This window comes from Anastrepha obliqua, chromosome 3 (genome assembly GCF_027943255.1).
Source record: "Anastrepha obliqua isolate idAnaObli1 chromosome 3, idAnaObli1_1.0, whole genome shotgun sequence".
NCBI classification, from domain to species: Eukaryota; Metazoa; Arthropoda; class Insecta; order Diptera; family Tephritidae; genus Anastrepha; species Anastrepha obliqua.
In genome coordinates, this window is record NC_072894.1 from 107,570,649 (window position 1) to 107,591,621 (window position 20,973).

The following is a 20,973-nucleotide window of genomic DNA, read 5'->3' on the forward strand; positions in this document are numbered from 1 at the left end:
TAAAACCTGATCCTTCCACTGCCTGCCGCTGCAGCCGTCATTTCTTTAAGTTTTGAACCAAGCAATACTGGATCTTAGTTTAGATGCGATTAGATTGGTCATAGAGGGGCAATACACCTTGAAGTTGCGGCAAGAATTGTTTTAGGGCAGCAAACATCTATTACAGTTGTTACAAGTTTTCACTGAACCAAGTAATATTAAACAGCCTCGGAATGATTTTTAGTTCTAGTGATTTCAGCTACGGTGATCTTAGAAAGCGAAGTCTGGGCTGCATATTTACAAATTATTTGATTTTCCTACATTTGCTGGTTCCTACTTTTCATCTTAGTTAGTCTTGTTAGTTTCAAGGTAGTGCGAGGACACCTCGCAAGAATATCTGTAGTACCCATGTACCCATGTATTTACTTTGGCCGGTTATCCATAAATGGTGCACCCGCTGCTTGAACGCAACCTCTATTAGTAGTTGGAGACGGTCCGACGCAAGCTTGGACGTACACTCATGTGATTTCAAGGCTGTCTTAGGCATAGTTCTATGGCATGTACCTCAGCCTGCAAAAACTTAGTTACCTTGCCTTGCTGGTAAATAGGATCCTTCTAGTTTATATGCCACAAAAGCCATGCTAAGTATTGCAGCTGCCATATCCTTATATCATTTATGACGGTGATGATAAATGGTTTACTAGAGAGGGCTAGTTTATGACGGTCCTCAAGGTTCCGTGACTCAATTGGATCTATTTGGGAAGCAGGTCTTATAATTGGGAGGGAAATTTAACTTTGTAAATCTTCGGTTATTTCTTCTGCTGAAGAGTGAGGGGGAAGGGTTGTATTAGTTCTTTATCTTGTGCATTTTATCCAGAAATGAGTCTTTCCTGATTACGACATGCAGAGGAGGCAAGCTTAGAAGCATATCCAGAGTGGGAGTGGAAGTTGTCTGTTAATTATTGTCTGAAACTAAATTGTGGGTTTAAACTGGGCCCATACGGAGTTAAAAAAAATAATTCCCAAAATAATGAAACATAGAAGAGACCAAAGAATCAAAGTTAGCATAAAGACACTTCCAGTCTTTCGCATATCGCCCTATTCCAACTACAGCGGATATCACCACTTCTCAGGGAATAAAAATTTCCTGATCGTTTCTCAGCCCAATTCTATCAGACATCCGGACTTTGATTCAATTTTTTCCGACAACTTTTCTATTTATAATTTCTCGGAGATGCAGTTTTCGCATGCGATTTTTTTGTATCTTGTCTTGGAAGTGACGATTTTGAACCCCAGTGAGTTGAAGTCTAATATTTAGCCGTCTCCTGCTTATATCACCTGCAATCCCGCACAAGCGTAGAATTAAGCGCGAAGGCACCCATGCCTGGCTACTACTACAGATGAATACATCTCCTTCGTGAGGTTAATGTACTCATGAAAAATTGCTCAAATCTCAGCTTAGATGACGCTTGGCAATTGCGAAGAGAATCTTGAGAGTAGGCGTCGCATGTTAACCATAATTTTTAAAAGAATTTAACCTCCACTTTATTATACTAATTTAGTAGACTATAAAACCTCTTACTCCAAATTATGTTAAAAATTCTTTTTTTTTTAAGTTTGAAATTATAATCGAAATTTGTTGATTTTGTTTTTTTATTTGAATCTTAAATACATGGTTTTTGTAGAGGAATGCACTATATTTTCATAAAAAAGTAGTAAATTTAAATAAAAAACAAATAAAAAAATTAAAACTTGTCAATAAGTCCCTGCGCTATTTATATAATTGGCGCTAACACCCTTTTTGGGTGCTTGGCACAAATGAAGGGACCTACAGTTTCAAGCCGACTCCGAACGGCAGATATTTTTTATGAGGATGGCATTGCCTGCCAAGGGATGGCCGCTATTAGAAAAATGTTTTCCTTCATTTTGTTGTTTCACGGAGATTCGAGCATACATACCCCATATTCGGAATGGCAGTCACGCACCAACCACTTCGGCTACGGCGGACGCATTTAAAGTTTTGCTATCGATTCCGGAGCGCCCTTTGTTAATTGTTGAATAACTCGAAAAGTATTTGTCGGATTCACTTCAAATTTTTACACAATATTTTTGAGATATTAAACTTTAATAAAATGCAAAAACAAATCTTTTTTTTTTAATTCTGACTACCCCTAACCCCTTAAGGTTTTTTAAAAATTGTAGAACATTCTGGGTTTTATTGTTCCATAATTTATACGCAACACCGCCAAGTTGGTGTAGCCTTTTTCTGCCTAGTGCAGGACATTCACAAAGAATGTGTTCTGAAGCTTTCCACTTCATACAATCGACAGATGAATCGGCGGAGAGACCAATTTCGTTTAAGCGATATCTCAAACTACAGTGGCCTGTAAAGTAACCAGTTAAAAGTCTCAAGTCTACTATGCTGAGCGAAAGTAGCTTAACAGGAATTCCTCTTTCCGGCATGGGGAATTGTTGCGCTATACAGGGCCCGCTATGCGCGGGCATCAACTGTCTATTAGTTGGCTTAATGAAGTATTGTTTACAAGCGCGTGGAAGTAAGAAAATGAACAAAAGAAAATCAGTAATGGATTTCAAACGTAATAGTCGAATTGCATTATATTTGGTTGGAAAATCACAACCAACGATTGTTCCTGAGCTCGAGCACCTTAAAGCAAATAAAGTTTTTGTTTATCGCACCATTACTCGTTACAATGATACTGGTAGCATCGCGAAACCTCATGTAGGTTCTCATCAAAAGACTGCTACGTCACGTGAAATGGTTCAAAAAGTGAAGAAGCGACTTGAGCGAAATCCCCGACGAAGTGCCAATCAAATGGCGAAAGAGCTGAAAATATCTAACCGTAGTATCCGGCGCATACTGAAAAATCAAATCAAATCTCAAAGTGAAGCCTTACAAAATCCAAAAAGCGCGTGATCTCACACCAAAGCAGCAACAAGTCAGAATTGAGAGAGTGAAGGAGTTGCTTTGCTCGGCCGAAAGCTGTCAATTTCCGTGTTTCGAATATTGTGTTTTCTGACGAGAAAATTTTGCAAATTGAGCAATTCGTAAACTCCCAAAACGATAGGGTTTATTTAACCGATCATTCATACAAGAATTGGAGTCATCGATTGGCCACCAGTAGGCAGCATCCGCCACAGGTAATGGCTTGGGAGGCTGTAACCGCAGATGGGCGCTCGCCAATCGTTTGTTGAGCCTGGCGTCAAGGTAAATGCGGAATATTATCGGGAAAGTATTCTGGAGAATGATTTGAAGCCGTGGACAGACAAATATTTCGGTGGCAGACCATGGAAGTTTCAACAGGACTCAGCATCGTCTCACAAAGCTCGAGTGAACCAAGAATGGCTAAAAAACAACGTTCCGAACTTCATAACTTCCACACAACGGCTCTCAAATTCCCCAGACGCGAATCCGATAGATTATTCTCTTGAAGCCATTTTGGAGAGCAAAGTCTGAACTAAAAAGTTCACCAGTCTCAAGACGCTGAAAAAAAGCCATTCTCCACGAGTGGGCCAACATACTTGCAAGTCACATTCGGCATCTTGCGACTCGTTTCTGGACAGTCTCAAGGTCATAGTCAAGGCAAAAGGTGGTCATATCGAGCAAAAATAAATTGATTCTTAATTTTGTATTATTTTCACACATGTTTTACTTTGAATTGAATAACAGTATTTTCCAAACGAAATTTATGGCCTTCTTAATTGGTCACACTTCGAGTGTCCGACCCTATAGTTATTTAACGCAATGCCTAATTATTCTCTAGAACAAGTTCCACTTTAGTGGAGATTAATCCATACTGATTTTTATTAAAAAAAACAAATGATGCTTACCAGTTTGGTCCAACACCAGTTTTACTTTAGGTCCACTCTAGTTAATGTTGTTTACGAGTTTTTTTTTTATTTTTTAAATAATCTTAACACTAAAACTTTTACACTTCCAGTATTATCCACGAATTTTTGGCGCGTGTATCTTTGGTGAAACTGAGCAATAAGGAATTACTTAAGTATTTATACACATCTTTAGGAACCTTTTGTCATACGTTGGAAATATGATTTTTTTGAAATGAGAATTATTTTTAATTGAACTTTCTGAATAACGTATTTCTGTACAACTCACGCACTATAATTTTTTTTTAAGTATTTTTTTTAAAGGATGGTCTCGAATTTTATGTTTTTTTTGTTCAATGTATCTCACGAACCACATATGTAGGTATGTATATATCTTTTTGTATATATAAATTTTTATTTTGTTGGTATGTGTTAGAAAAATGTTGTAAATATGTTTAGCCAGCTTTCTTAGCACAAAGGTTGTTTTATCCGAGTACGCAACTGGAGGCACAGCTACTACTTTTGCGAAGTAGTTTGAATTTGTGTGTTTTTTTTTTTTATAAATTTCACTCAACGTTTTCGATCTAAGTATAGTTTTTACGATCACTTATACTCTTTTGAGACATTCCAAATTTAAATTTAAATATTCATTCAAAAATCCACACAACAATTAGTCACCGATATCTCACACGATCAATAAATAGCACCCCGAAACTGTGTATACCGATCGCAAGCGTGCGCATCAACGAACCAATTTGGAATGCAACAATCAAAAAGTGGACTCGAACTAAAGAACGAATATCTACTATACATGCACATGCATAGGTACATTTGTATATACATCAAGTATATGCGATACTAGCAGGAATCACAGAAGCAGCACATCCGTTAAACGATCGCAGCGATCTTGACAGTCGCCTGTGCTGCTGGTAGCTGGTGGCTGCTGGCACAACAGCAACCCCCCAAAGTGCGTGCGTGCGTGCGTGCAGTATTGGCACGCACCACGAGCAGACGGCGACGATCACATCAGTAGCAGCAGCCGCAGCAGCCACAGTCACCGCAATTGCATCCGCCGCGGCAGAAGCCACACAGTAGCAGTGATGGTGGCAATGCTCGCAGCAGCGTAATCCCCTAAACACGCAAACTTCTTCTGCTCGCTTGTTGCAATGCGTTTTCTAGGTCCGCCGACTAGAACAAATGCAGCAGCCGCCCAACATCCCTGTTTTCTTACTTTTACGACTCTGTGTATGCATTAGACACTTTGCCAAATACCAAAGTGCCAAAAATAGTCCAAAGCCATGGGCCAGACGTTGGACAGACATTTTTTCGTCTAGCTGGACGACGACGGACGTGGAAAAGAATGCGATTTGTCGTGCGCAATGGAAATAGCGGACTTTGGAATGTAGCAGCCAATAAAAGGAGGAAATTAACAGACACAAATTTTGCTGTAAAAATTTTGCGAAGAGACGAATTTCTTTTATTTGGAATAAAAATATATGCAGTAAACTGCGAGCATTGCCTTCTACTGTATGCTTCCAAGGAAATTTGGGCTAAAAGTAGGGACTATTTGGGCTAAAATTAGAGACTACATCTAAAGGTGAATAAATAAGGTGATGGCGGCGAAAAAACACCTACGAGATTTTAAGGACGGACAAACCCTGTTGACAAAACAATCTTCTATACGATATTTTTCATAAGATCTTCTACATGTACTTACATATACAGGGTCCAGCCTTCGAAGTGTAACCAATTAAAAAGGTCTTATATTTAGTTCGGAAAGTTACTTTTATTCAATTCAAAGTAAAAATTGTGTGAAATTAATACAAAATTAAGACTCATTGTACTTTTGCTCGATATGACCACACTTTCCCTTGACTATGGCCTTGAGACAGTCCAGAAACGAATCGCAAACTGAATGGATTAAAATTCGAATTGTTGGAGCATCTACCGCATTCACCAGATTTGGCCACTAGCGACTTCCATCTGTTTCCTGACCTAAAAATTCATGCGTGGAAAGCGTTTTTCATCAAATGATGAGGTCCAACAGCTGTGGAAGCGTATTTTGCAACCCTTCCAGATTTTCACTTCAGGGATGGAATTCATAAATTGGAATCTCGTTGGAACAAGTGTATTGATACTCAGGGAAACTATACTGAATAATAAAGTGTATTTCAATCCATAAAATTGTGTTTTTCTTATCCAACCACAAAACTTATTGAGCAACCTAGTATGTAAATGCTAATAATATAATGCACGTGTTCCACTTCTACATCGCCGATAGCTATGAGATCATCGCTCTTCTCCTCAACTTTCACCGCTCATTATTGTCCTTAGTTCGTTCACCTCAACTTATTTTCATAATTGACACAGACAACTTGTCATTGATGCAACTGCAGTTTGCTTATGATGTGCGTATGTATGTTTGTATGTAGTATCCATTTAATCACGTGACAACAACTATGACTTAAGCGGCAACCAGCGACTACATGTGCCCATATACACACATACATACATACATACATATGCATGTGCAGCGGTATAGTAACTATACAGTTTACGTATCCTGCAGTTCATTCACCTTCTTGTAGTCACCAGCTGAAAACAACAACACACACTAGTTTGTGCAATTAAAGGAAATCCAGAAAGAAAAACAATAGTCAGGATTAAGTGAAATTAATCACTGTTTTTTTTTTCTTAAACTATACTTGTATTGCTTTCTTTCTTCTACACTTTTTCATGCTTCAAATGGCAGCATAAACAGGAACAGGATAATGTAAGATGTCGAAGTCACGCAGGCGCAAAACGTGCATCGAAGAGTTCATTCACCTGAGAGTAAATTAAAAACAACCAAAATAAGCACCAGTTGACATGCGCGCGCAAATGAGATACAAGTAGACAACATCCGCGCACACACACACACACACACACCCGAATATTTGGAAGCCAAAATTTTGTGGGGAATGAAACGAAAAAGGAAATGCGATCAATAAAGCGCCAAGTACATATATTTGTATGTGTGTAAATGTATGCACAACGTGCAACATGCTGCCTCAACATCCGCATCTGCGCCCTAAATGCATAAAATCAAATACAACAGAACAACGAAACCACCACGTTCGCGACTCAAGATCAGTCACAAAAGTGTGTAGCAAAACAAATATTTAAAATCCAAAGTCTCACCAGACTTGCGTGACATATGTATATTGATTTCTTTTAACGCACACATACACATATACATAATTCTAAAACTGAGGAAAATTACTTACCCCACGCCACCTCATATCTGAAGGTGTGAATGATCCACCACCACCACCACTGACACCACCTTTGCTGTTACTCGCTCGATCGCCACAGACTCAAGCGCGATGTTGCTAAGCGCTCTTCAAATACTCACTCTTTGAAACACAGAAACACACAATCAAAAAGCCACGACTGTATTGCTGTTTTTTTTTTGCTTTGGTTTTAATTTTCAATCGAGTGTTTCAAAAACATGCATCCATTCTTCGGTTGGTCGTTGACAAGCGGCAACAGTTGCTCACTGCAGCAATCACTTTCGCCACATGTTGCTCTCAACTCATAAATTCGGCGCTTAAGTGATGCCGAGGTGGCAAAGCTGGTGAAAGAAACCCTAGGCTGGGTATGTAAGGGTGCTTTGTTGGCAGATCCAGCTTGTTATTGCTAACGATGCATATGATTTGTGACAATCTATTTGACAGACAGCTTCACTCAAGCTAAGCAATTAAAAGGCGAAAATGCGCAATAAGGGAAGTCGCATACGAGTACAGAGTAGCCGTGGAAGCTGGCGAATGGCTTCCCACATAACTCATTGAACTGATTTTGGAGGAGGAGGAAACTGTGGGTTAACATGATTAATATTGGAAATGTGAAAGGCGTAGTAAAGAGGTAGATGAATGGAGGAGGTTCGATATAGCAGTTTGCTGAGAATTTACGAATAGAATTATAAGTGTAGAAAGTACAGTCTGACCAAAGCGCAAATGAAGCGGAAGATATGGTTGTAGGGTGCTAACAAGTTAGATGAGGTCCGGTTAGTGAGCGAAGTGAATTGAAACTGGAAGATGTCAGAGGTTTAAAAAAACATTTCTTATTTGCAAGAATGTCATAATTAAGTATGCACAAATGACCAGCCGCTCGCCTTTTATGCTGCTTGAAAAGCCGATAGGGATATCTATAAAGGAGAGGGTAAAGTATTTTAACTTTTTTCCCCCTTTTTTATTTTTACACTTAAAAGAATGCCGCCAGGGTGTGCATACGTGCCTTCAGCACTACGCCCGTAAAAAACATTTTGGCAGAAGCGGGTCTACCAACATTAGAGGAAATAATACGCGAAATCCATGCTCGCTTGGTACCTAAAATAACATTTCCATCAGACTCAATTAAAAACAGCCAAAGTATTCCCTCTACCTTGCACCTAGTTCTTAAGAACGTAGAGAACTTAAATCTACCAGCGGAAAAATGGGCGTTTGGTACACGTCCTCAAAACGCAAATACTACCAGACATTGTATCTGCGTTCACCGCAGAAGCGACCACCATCCGCAGCACAATCATCATGGCGTTAAAGACCGCTTTCAAAGTCCTCATATGTACCAGCAGCTTGTCGGTCCTGAGAGCAGTCCAAAATCCAACCCATGCCTCGATTATATATACAGTAGACTCGCGGTTGAGGGAACCCCGGATTGAGGGAACTACTCGGTTGAGGGGACCACAAAAATTCTTTCATTGTGTACTCTGTAGAGGGAACCTTCAATGTAATAAGTACCGAGTAGAAGGAACCTCAAAATTTTTATGCAATTTCAGTTATTTTACAGTTATGTTACAAAGCGCATATGATTGGTATATACATATACATATATGCATAATGTGTACATTGTCCAGTGTAAAGCTATTTAGTTCGGTTCAGTGCGTTGAAGCAATTGTGCGAAATAAGATAGTGATAAAAAGATAAATTTACTTTTGCTAGTTAACTATGAAAGCGAAAAGGTTTTTACCCCTCAAAACAAAATCTCGACCATATCACGTATAAAAAATGGCAAAAGAAAGATTTTAAAAGCATCGACAGCGTGCAGCATTAAACGGAAGTCTCTGAAGAAGGGTGAGTTTGCTAATATGGAAACTAAGCTCGTATAAATGGTTCATCACTCAAAGAAGTCGATATATTCCAATATCTGGAAACCTTATTAAAGAAAAAGCTAAAGAACTGCATACAAAAATTTATGGAAATGGAAGAGGCTTTAACGCAAGTTCGGGCTGGCTAAATGGATTCAAGGCTAGATTTGGAATTAGATTGTTGAAAATTTGCGGTGAAAAACTTTCTTCTGATCAAGAAGCAGTGCCAGCATTCAAGGCAAAATTTTGGCGACTAAAAAATGAATTACAGTTGGATGAAAACCAGGTTTATAATGCTGACGAAACTGGATTATTTTGGAAATTACTGCCAGACAAAACATACGTTAGCCCAAATGAAAAAACTGCGTGTGGAAGAAAAAGTGAAAAGGCGCGAGTCACAGTTTTAGTGTGCACTAATGCAACTGGCAAACACAAATTAAAGCAATTAGTAATAGGTCAAGCCAAAAAACCACGATCATTCAGAAATTTTCAGCCTCCGTTAAACTTCTTCTTCTTCTTCTTAATTGGCGCGATAACCGCTTACGCGATTTTGGCCGAGTTTAACAAAGCGCGCCAGTCGTTTCTTTCTCGTGCTAACCGGCGCCAATTGGACACACCAAGTGAAGCCAAGTCCTTCTCCACCTGATCTTTCCAACGCAGAGGAGGCCTTCCTCTTCCTCTACTACCACCAGCTGGTACCGCATCGAATACTTTCAAAGCCGGAGCGTTTGTATCCATTCGGACGACATGACCCAGCCAACGTAGCCGCTGGATCTTTATTCGCTGCGCTATGTCTATGTCGTCGTAAAGCTCATACAGCTCATCGTTCCATCGTCTGCGATATTCGCCGTTGCCAACGTGCAAAGGTCCAAAAATCTTACGCAGAATCTTTCTCTCGAACACTCCAAGCGTCGCTTCATCGGATGTTGTCATCGTCCAAGCTTCTGCGCCATACGTCAGGACGGGCATGATGAGAGTCTTGTAGAGTGTTAGTTTTGTTCGTCGAGAGAGGACTTTACTGCTCAGTTGCCTACTTAGTCCGAAGTAGCACTTGTTGGCAAGAGAGATTCTACGTTGGATTTCAAGGCTGACATTGTTATCGGTGTTAATGCTGGTTCCTAAATAGACGAAGTCCTTTACAACCTCAAAATTATAACTGTCAACAGTGACGTGGGTGCCGATACGCGAGTGCGCCGACTGTTTGTTTGAAGACAGGAGGTACTTCGTTTTGTCCTCGTTCACCACCAGACCCATTCGCTTTGCCTCTTTATCCAGTTTGGAGAAGGCAGAACTAACAGCGCGGTTGTTAAGGCCAATGATGTCAATATCATCGGCATACGCCAACAATTGTACGCTCTTATAAAAAATTGTGCCTGAGCGATTAAGTTCTGCGGCTCGTACGATGCTCTCCAACATCAGGTTAAAGAAGTCACACGACAGCGAGTCACCCTGTCTGAAACCTCGTTTGGTATCAAACGGCTCGGAGAGGTCCTTCCCAATTCTGACGGCGCTGCTGGTGTTGAGCAACGTCATCTTACATAGCCGTATTAGTTTTGCGGGGATACCAAATTCAGACATCGCGGCATACAGGTAACTCCTTTCCGTACTGTCGAATGCAGCTTTGAAGTCGACGAAAAGGTGGTGTGTGTCGATTCTCCTTTCATGGGTCTTTTCCAAGATTTGGCGTATTGAGAATATTTGGTCGATGGTAGACTTTCCAGGTCTGAAGCCACACTGATAAGGTCCAATCAGTTGGTTGACGGTGGGCTTCAGCCTTTCACACAATACGCTCGCTAGAACCTTATAGGCGATATTTAGAAGACTAATCCCGCGGTAATTGGCACAAATTGCAGGATCACCCTTCTTATGGATTGGGCAGAGCACACTTAAATTCCAATCGGCAGGCATGCTTTCATCCGACCATATTATGCATAGGAGCTGATGCATGCACCTTACCAGCTCCTCGCCGCCATGTTTGAATAGCTCAGCCGGCAGTCCGTCGGCGCCCGCGGCTTTGTTGTTCTTTAGCCGTGATATTGCTATTCTCACCTCGTCATGGTCGGGTAACGGAACGACAATTCCGTCGTCAACGATTGGGGTATCGGGATCTTCACTTTCTCGGTGACATGCGCAGTTGTCACTGTTTAATAGGTTCGAGAAGTGTTCCCTCCATAATCTAAGATTGCTCTGTACGTCAGTCACCAGTTCGCCGTCTTTGTTCTTACAGGAAAACGCCCCGGTCTTGAAACCTTCTGTAAGCCGCCGAACTTTCTGGTAGAATTTTCGGGCGTTGTTCCTGTTGGCCAGCATCTCAAGCTCTTCGCACTCACGTATTTCGGCCTCTCGTTTCTTCTTTCGGATAATACGTCTCTCTTCCTTTTTCAGCTCTCTGTAGCGATCCCACATGGCTCGCGTTGCGCCCGATCGCAGCGTGGCTCTATAAGCGGCATCTTTTCTTTCTGCGGCAGCATGACATTCCTCGTCGTACCAATTGTTTTTTCGGGCTCGCCGGAATCCGATTTCTTCTTCGGCGGCGGTACGTAGGGAACGAGAAATGTTGCTCCATTGCTCGCGCATGCCGATTTGTTGGGCAGTGCTTTCGGAGAGCAGGAGTGAGAGTCGAGTGGCGAATCTTCTGGCTGTCTGTTGTGATTGCAGCTTTTCGATGTTAAACTACAGGTGCTCAAAAAGAGCATGGATGACTGCGGACATTTTCGAAGAATGGTTCCACAATTTCTTTGTACCAGAGGTAAATTAAATTATTGAATCATAACATAGGTAAATAATAAATTGAGCTAAATACATTTTTTTGTTTTTTAGGTTACCACATTCCTAATATAATACACGAGGGTCTACCAGTCAAAGCTGTTTTGATGTTAGAGTTATTAAAAACAGAATGTGGTTAAATTTTCGTTTTATATTTGCCACCAAATGTAACACCCCTTCTCCAGCCGATGGACCAGAATGTAATAAGGTTAACCAAGTTGCACTACAGAACAAATTTATTAAAATCAGCTATTGGTAAAGACGAAATAGCCGACTTAAAAAAAAAATTACTTTGAAAGATGCCATTTGATGTCGATGCCGACGTTATTAAAAAATGCTGGTGTCCATTACATGACTATAAACATCCGATAGACAATGATGAGTGAATCGAGATTGATGTGCCTCTCAGTGTTTTAAGACAGCAGATAGTTGCACAACATTCCGAATTAGAAGAATTACTCAATTTAACTGAAACTGCATTTCCACAGGTACAAAACACAATCATTACAGTTACACGTGCACTTAATATGCCATAATTTTTTTATTTTAGTCAAACCCAAGTGTCAACGAACTAAGAATATGGACAGGAATAGATGACAATTGCGCTAATGGTACTGAGGGCCTCTGATGAGGATGAGCATGACGAAATAAACGGCGACAAGTGTACAATAGAGGCAGCTGAAGCCATTAAAATTTTTGACAAAGCAATCCATTGGACCAAACACAATACGTTTCCACGACAGTCGGTTCTACGTTACCGAAACGACCCGGATCTATATCCGGCCAAGGACTGTCACTCCAGCAGCATTCAGCGTATGTAAGTATGGGGAATGTTTATGCTGCTACAACAACAACCAAACACAATACCAACTCGCTCGAACACATCATTTTTCTTAACAATATCAGGGATATTGCAGTGAAAAAATCACTGGAAGCTAAGAAAAAACAAAGTACTATATTGGACTTCTTTAAATAATAAGTATTAATAAAATATTTGTAATCCGCCCACTTCTGTACATGTATAGTTTCAATCTGAATTGAAGGGAAAGTTTGGGTTGAGGGGAATAACCCTTGCACGAATTAGTTCCCTCAACCCCGAGTCTACTGTATATATTATATATAATTGGCGCGTACACCCTTTTTGGATGTTTGGCCGAGCTCCTCCTCCTATTTGTTGTGTGCGTCTTGATGTTGTTCCACAAATGGAGGGACCTACAGTTTCAAGCCGACTCCGAACGGCAGATATTTTTATGAGGAGCTTTTTCATGGCAGAAATACACTCGGAGGTTTGCCATTGCCTGCCGAGGGGCGACCGCTATTAGAAACCACTTTGTCTTAATTTTGGTGTTGCACCGAGATTCGAGCCTGTGTTCTCTCTGTGAATTCCGAATGGAACCAACCCATTCGGCTACGGCGCACACTGGGGATTTAGCGGAAGAAAGTCAAATTTGCAACATACCACCTACGCAATGTTTAATGGTATTTCTAAATTCCAGAATAGAACCAACAATAAAATCAAAAAGAATTACTAAACTCCGACTTACAGTTTTTTTTTATAGATATGTCAAAAGTATAATTTTTTTATAGTATTGAACTGGTGGTTTTTTGTCTTTTTGCTTGAGCCGACTTCCAATTTTTTATTTTTCATTTAGGGTACGATATTTTTATATATTTTAGAAGAAGAAAGGCTGTAAAGCATTTGATTATCTATTTATAATTAATTTTACGAAAAAAAAAAATCATATTCCTTCATATTATCATTGCCAAAAAATAATCAGTGGCGCCTGGTGGCACCTGGTGGCACCTGCAATTGATTAAAACTGAAAGAGACGCTATTAAGCAACACGTTGATACTAGTTTCTGACCGTAGGTAAATGTAGCTCAACTTGCAGATCCAAGAATATGAAGGAATATGATTTTTTTTTTTCGTAAAATTAATTATAAATAGATAATCAAATGCTTTACAGCCTTTCTTCTTCTAAAATATATAAAAATATCGCCCATTGCTCTGTGAAAATCATATTCTAGGGATCAAAATAAGAAACTTTGCCGAAGGAACCATACCTCTAAAACGAATTCTGATGTCCCCCAATTTGGGTCGAACTTTTAGTTTCTCTTGTGGGGAGGCAAAAATATCGCCCATTGCACTGTGAAAATCATATTCTAGCGATCAAAATAAGAAACTTTGCCGAAGAAACCATACCTCTAAAACGAATTCTAATGTCCCTCAATTTGGGTCGAACTTTTTAGTTTCTTTTCTCATGTAAAGGTCAAAAATGGTGATACTTTGAAATTATTGTATTATATATGTATGTATAACCCCCCAGGGGAGTTCCAAGGGGTGTGCCACTGGCATGGGTGGATCGGCCGTCCAAAGTTAGTGGGGGTCGGTCATACATTTGGACTCGATTAGAGCACTCTAAATGGGTCAAAGTGGGATTTTTCATTCGACCCAAATTGGGAGACATCAGAATTCGTTTTAGAGGTATGGTTCCTTCGGCAAAGTTTCTTATTTTGATCCCTAGAATACGATTTTCACAGAGCAATGAGCGATTTTTAAATCGACCCGCCCTTATAGGTATATACCTATACAGAGTGCATAGGGTATTTAAGGGCATGCATATATGGGGCTACAACTTTCTGATAACATTATTTTTCTTTTCAGACAACTCAACTCAAGAAATGAAGAGACATGCAATTATCGTCGCTATATATGCAAATCTCACCGATTTAAAAGTCTCTCATTTTTTTAAGTACGCCCGTTTATCCGTTCATAAGAACCAAATTTTGACCAAGACCAAAAGATCAACCACAGAAATGACAGGTGGATACGTACCAATCCTATATGTAGAGGTTCCTGTTGTCATGTACACGAAGTTTCCAGCCACATCCATCGCTTCGAAAGCCATTTTTTTGCACAGTACTTCTTCACATAATTCACCAGGAATCCTTAGGAGCTTTTGCATTTTGTTTTAATTATTAATCTTAAAATAAAGAATTATACGACTTATTTACCATTTTTCAATTTTCAATATTTTTCAATGAAAATTTAGAGAAATATTGCTCTAACATTTCGTTATTATATGGAAATTTACTGCATAAACCAACTCTATTTTTATCGCCCAAACTATTCCGAAAACATGACTTTTTCACCGATAAATCTTACTATCCCTTCCCCTTGAATAGTGTATCATTAAATGAAGATGCCATATGTCTTTATTTTTACTTAGAGAGGCATTCCAAATAGAAACGTTGGAGGCCGTTTTTTCTCGAATTTTTCTTCGTTTGTTTTTTGGCTACGATGTTCTTGAAGCACAGACTCCCCAACTGCCGCTGAATTCTTGATATTTCAAAGTTATTTAGCTTCGGCAGAGGGAAGCCAGTTTCTTTTAAGGAGTGCAGCGAAATAATCTGAGATTCGTAGTTAGATCGTGATTTGATTATTAGAGGTCAAGGGCTCTTGATAAGCTGCGGTGTATTGCTGCTGTGGGGAAGAGTTTCTTTATCATTTCCAAGTACACGAATTGTCTATAAATTTATTTCATGAGTCTGTTGGATATTCTAGCGATTTAGTGAAAGTAACGAAATAATAAAATTATTATCCTCATTATTGGGAAGCCTAAAATACTATAAGTATCTATATGGTTCAAGAATCTTCTAAGCCTCCTTGCGATACCTCAAAATGTATGAACGAATTTACGATATTTGGTTCATTCCGCTGACAAGCAGGAATTGCCGATGGTAACGATTGCCAAGTAAAAGGGAACATTAGACGCATTTTCTATATCTAGGTATCAAAAATAATGAACAAAGCTGGAATACAATTAAAAGTCCGATAATCACCTCCAGTAATGATTTCTTTGAGTTTAACATAAATTCTAATCAACTGTTGTAATATAGCGGAGACCTATAAGTGAGGAATGTGCGTCAAATTTTTTCGAACAAAAAAAGGGACGATGAAAAAGACTCTGGTTTAACAGTTACATCCAGCAATTTAATGATGTGGGAATGAAAGAAAAATGTGATAAAATAGGGAACTATGCAAAAAGGAAAAGAGTGTTTATGAGTTTAAAATTAGGTCATTAAAATCAACTCATAACCTCAGCTGTATGTTGGGAAACAGCGAACAATTATTCAGCTCCTAAGAACACAAGAGACTGTTCGTAGTTATACAGGATGGCCCATCTGGCATTTGGAATTGAATTAGACTGTAAATAATAGACGGATAAAAACTTTTCAATTAATTTTTTTAATTGAAATTAGTGTCATCGCCATCGAGGTGGATAAATTCGCCTTGGTTGTCATTAAGCATGAACTACAATCTGATTCGAATGGAATTTCATGTATTTATTCATTTTTTAAATACTATATGAAGAGTTATAAAGGGTGATTTTTTAAGAGCTGTAGGAAAGTTTTTCAAAAAAACACACGTAAAATTCAGAAAAATGCATGAAATTTTTATTTAAATCGATAGTACAGTCCATATAATTTAATGTTTGAAGATTATTTCATGCAAATGTTGACCACGACTGCGTTTCAAATGGTCCATCCGCTTAGTCCAATTTTGGCATACTCTTTCCAATGTTTCGGCCGGTATCTCACATATAAATACTTTAATGTTGTCTCCCAATGCGTAAATTGAAGCAGGCTTGTCTGAATGAACACGAGCTTCAACATAGTCCCACAAAAAATAATCTAAAGGCGTTATATCGCACGATCTGGGTGGCCAATTGACAGGTCCCGAGCGTGAAATAAAATGTTCATCGAACTCGTCTCTCAACAAGTCCATTGTTACGCGTGCTGTGTGGCATGTGGCACCGTCTTGCTGAAACCACATGTCATGCAAGTCAAGCTCTTGCATTTTGGGTAAATAAAAATTGGATATCATTTCACGGTAGCGCTCACCATTCACAGTTACGTTACGATTCGCAGCTTCTTTGAAGAAGTACGGTCCAATGATAACTCCAGTCCATAAACCGCACCAAACTGTGACCTTTTCTGGATACATTGGTAGCTCTTGCAATTCTTCTGGCTGATCTTCACTCCAAAATCGACAATTCTGCTTATTTACGTACCCATTGATCCAAAAATGAGCTTCGTCGCTGAACACAATTTTTCGATAAAAAAGTGGATCTTCGGCCAACTTTCCAAGAGACCACTTACCAAAAATTCTGCGTTGCGGTAGATCGTTCGGCTTCAATTCTTGCACCAGCTGTATTTTGAAAGGCTTCACACCTAAATCCTTTCGCAAAATTTTCCACGTAGTTGAGTAACAGAGGCCCAATTGCTGCGAACGGCGACGAATCGATAATTGATGGTTACCATTAACACTGACCGATACAGCTGCGATATTTTCTTCAGTTCGCACTCTACGTAAGCGTGTTGGCGGTTTGATGTCCAATAATGTAAATTTGATTCTAAATTTAGTCACAATAGCTCGAATAGCCGCTTCAGTGGGTCGATTAAACTGACCATAAAATGGAAGAAGCGCGCGATAAACTTTCTTAACAGAACACGCATTTTTATAATTTTTATAATAAAATTCAATGATTTGCAAGCGTTGTTCGGTTGTAAGACGATTCATGATTAAATTATAGACCAAACTGAAGATGTTTGACAGTGAAACAAAACACGAAACGTGCGTCAGCTGTTTAAACCAACTGTTTAAAAAGATAATAGCTAAAAAATCACCCGTTAGTTTCGAGCTGGGGTCATCCGATAAAGTACTGCTCCCCATATTTGAAGTAAATCGGTTCATTAGAACTCGAGATATCTTTACCACAAATGGGGGGGACCTAGTGTTTCAAGCCGACTCCGAAGGGCAGATATTTTCACGAAGAGCTTCTTCATGGCGGAAATACACTCGAAGGCTTTGACATTGCCCACCGAGGGGCGGCCGCTGTTAGAAAAAAACTGCTGTAAAGTAAAGTAAGTAGTAAAAAAGTCGACAGTTCAAATCCCATTAAATGGACTACCCTATATATTAAATCCAATTCTGAAACCCCTAGATGAAAAAAAATTGTAAACATCTTTAGGATCTCTCTTTTATGTATGTAGTTGGATTTATTATTACTTTTTTCTTGCTTTCATAAGTTTTTAATGTACATATATAGTATTTTAATATATATATATGTATATATTAAATATTTCTATACACTATATATATGCTTATATACCATGTATGTGTATTTAAGTATATACGAATCATTTTTGAAAAGTGGAACATAATAAATTTGCTATTCAATATACATACAATTTTTTCATAAATTTTTCAAAAGTATGTCTTCTTGTAATGCTATTTTATTTATAGTTTCTTCCATTAATTACTTCCCCGTTAGCTATTCGAATATGAATTGATTTCATTTTTTTCTTACTTTGGAGAACAATAAAAATACATTTATATACTAAGAGTTTTTAATATAATGAATTATTTATTCATAATTGAATTATAGCTTATTTGACAAATAATAGGGTGTTTTCACACGTTCAGCTTTTTTTATATTTTTTCATGTTTTTAATTCATAAGTGAATGATATTAATTTTCAAATATGTGCGATTTTTTAAAACACTTGGTTTGGATGAAAAATTGTAGTCCTCCAATTTGGTGTTAGATATAAAATGGAAAAATAAAAAAATTAGACAGAAGTATAAATAATTAAAAAATATAATAAAATTAATGAAAGAAATAAATGGGCGATAAAATAATAATTCAATAAAATACAATAATATAAATTTAAATGAAATTTATTAGTGCCGTTTATGAGTATGGCATCTCAATTTAAAGCTATCACTGCATATTTTTATATGTAATATATGTATGTATGTAGATACAATTTCCGGAACCCTAATTGGACGTTATGGCTGCACTACGGTTATTTTTTTTGCAAATTTTTTTAGGTAGGAAAATATTTTATTATTTTTGTTTTTTTTTTTGTGAAAATAAGGTAAGGCAAAATTTTTTAGGCAGGAAAATATTTTTTTTTTTTTTATGAAAATAAATATTGTATGTAATATAATGGAAATACCAATCCCGAAATCAAACTCCTACAATTAACCCTTTGGGGACGAAGCCGCTCGATGGGCGAGCGTCGCTGAGAACGAAAGGTATTGGAGTGCGCAGTAAAGAAAATAAATACGTTGAACGTGATAAAAACTAAGGTTTTATTTAACACAAGAAACATTTTTCATAAAATCAAAAAATTATTAAGCATCTGCCAAACTGCCATCACCACTAAAGTTAAAATGCCTGAGTGGATTCCCTATTGCACGGATTTCACTTCCACTTGACGAAGTAATGCCGTCATCTTTCGTCTTATCAGATTCAAAGTAATATTCGTCAGAACTGTCACTATCTAACGTATCATCTCTAGAGGCTCGAAGGCTAAGCGTCGTGCGTAGGATAAAATATATAAAAGAAGCCTGCTGGTTCCTTTGTTATTGGCACTGAGAAACTGAATCGAAAAACTGAAATTCGTTCTGACTCTACCGTCGCCTTACAACGTAAGTTTACATTATAAGGAAGATAAGACTTCATCGCTAGTGGCTCCTAATGTCTTTGAATGAAAACGTGACTCTCTTCTTTATCGCTCAGAACGACAGACGTCGCGAGCCTTGCAGCTGCGAACTAATTTGGGCGGCTAGATGCTGGCACGCTTCCGGAACGGTAAAACGACTTGGGCGGCTATATGCCGTCACTCGTCCCCAAAGGGTTAAATGCAACTTTTTATGCATACACAGAACTGTTTCATATATCTCAGTGGTTCAATTTTTAATTCAAGTGAATTATATATTTTTATATTTTATAATCATATAAATATTATTTATGGATAAGTGTATTCGAAACCCGTATTTCTTCATTTTTTTTTTATATGTTATGGTCTCAAAATGTTTCGCATTCACATAAATAAAATACATTTTTTCAATTTTCGACGAATGCAAACAAATAAAATGTCGGTACATGTCCCGAAATTACGGGACTACATTGAAAAATCCCGTACCAAATAAATTTGTAAATATAAGCAAATAAAATTTCGGTGCCAGTCGCGAAATTCCGGGATTACGTTGAAAAATCAACAAATAAAATTTCGGTACTAATGCCGACACTTCGGGATCACGTTGAAAATGGAATCGCAATGGAATTGATCACAAACGTGAAAAATTACGAAACAGTTATCAAATTCATAAAAGATATGTTCACTTTCGATTGTGCATCAGACGTTAATAAGTCAACAACACTATGAGGCACCATCATCGATTTGACTTTTTCAAGACACATTACACTCGAAACACTCCCTTTTATTTCCTACTTTTCCTATCATCGTCCTATTCTCAACAGAGAAATGGTTCATTACCATGCACACAGGAAGAAGGCATATGCAAATACAAATTCATATACATATGCGCATATACATACATACATATATATGCTCACTCAAGTAGGAGAGAGCCAGATGTCGAACGTTGCCGAACGCGGGGGCCGATTGTGTCTCTTTGTCGTTCGTTCCGCGCTCTCGCTTGAAGTTCAAGCAAGATAACGACGCATGAGCAAGATAACGCCGCATTTTTTGGTGCGTGCAGCCAGTTACATCGAATTATAAGACGTTATCACTTCAATATGAACTAAATTTTCAACAATATACCCAACAGGTTTTAAAGTGAAACGTTCGTAACTGAAAAAAATCGAAAGAAAAAGTAATTAATTATAATATGTACTATAAACTGTGTGAATCATTCTGCATATACTCGTATAGTTGCGATAGATCGAATATGGAGCTACTCGTGTGACCTACGCATACTAAAGCCACGGGTTTAGGTTTCGTGCTGTCATTGGTTTATCTGACTTAGACTATCTAAAATGCACATATAAAATAGGGTTCCCGAATTTCGTTTACACATTTGCCCTCTATACAAAAGAAAGCGTGCGTACCTTGTCATTTTGTGTTGCCCAATTTTTCAGAATAAGAAACTTTGCCGAAGGAACCATACCTCTAAAACGAATTCTAATGTCCCCCAATTTGGGTCGAATTTTTTGGTTTCTTTTCTATAACTCACTTAAATTAATTTTTTCATTTACATACATATGCTCTGACTAAATAAATTTCTTAAGAGAAAAAATAGATATTATTATAAATAAATAATAAATATTATTATAAATAATTAAATATAAAAAAAACATAGCCATTTAGCGTATTTTTTAATGTAAAGGCCAAAAATGGTGATATTTTTAAATTGGGGGAAATCAGAATTCGTTTTAGAGG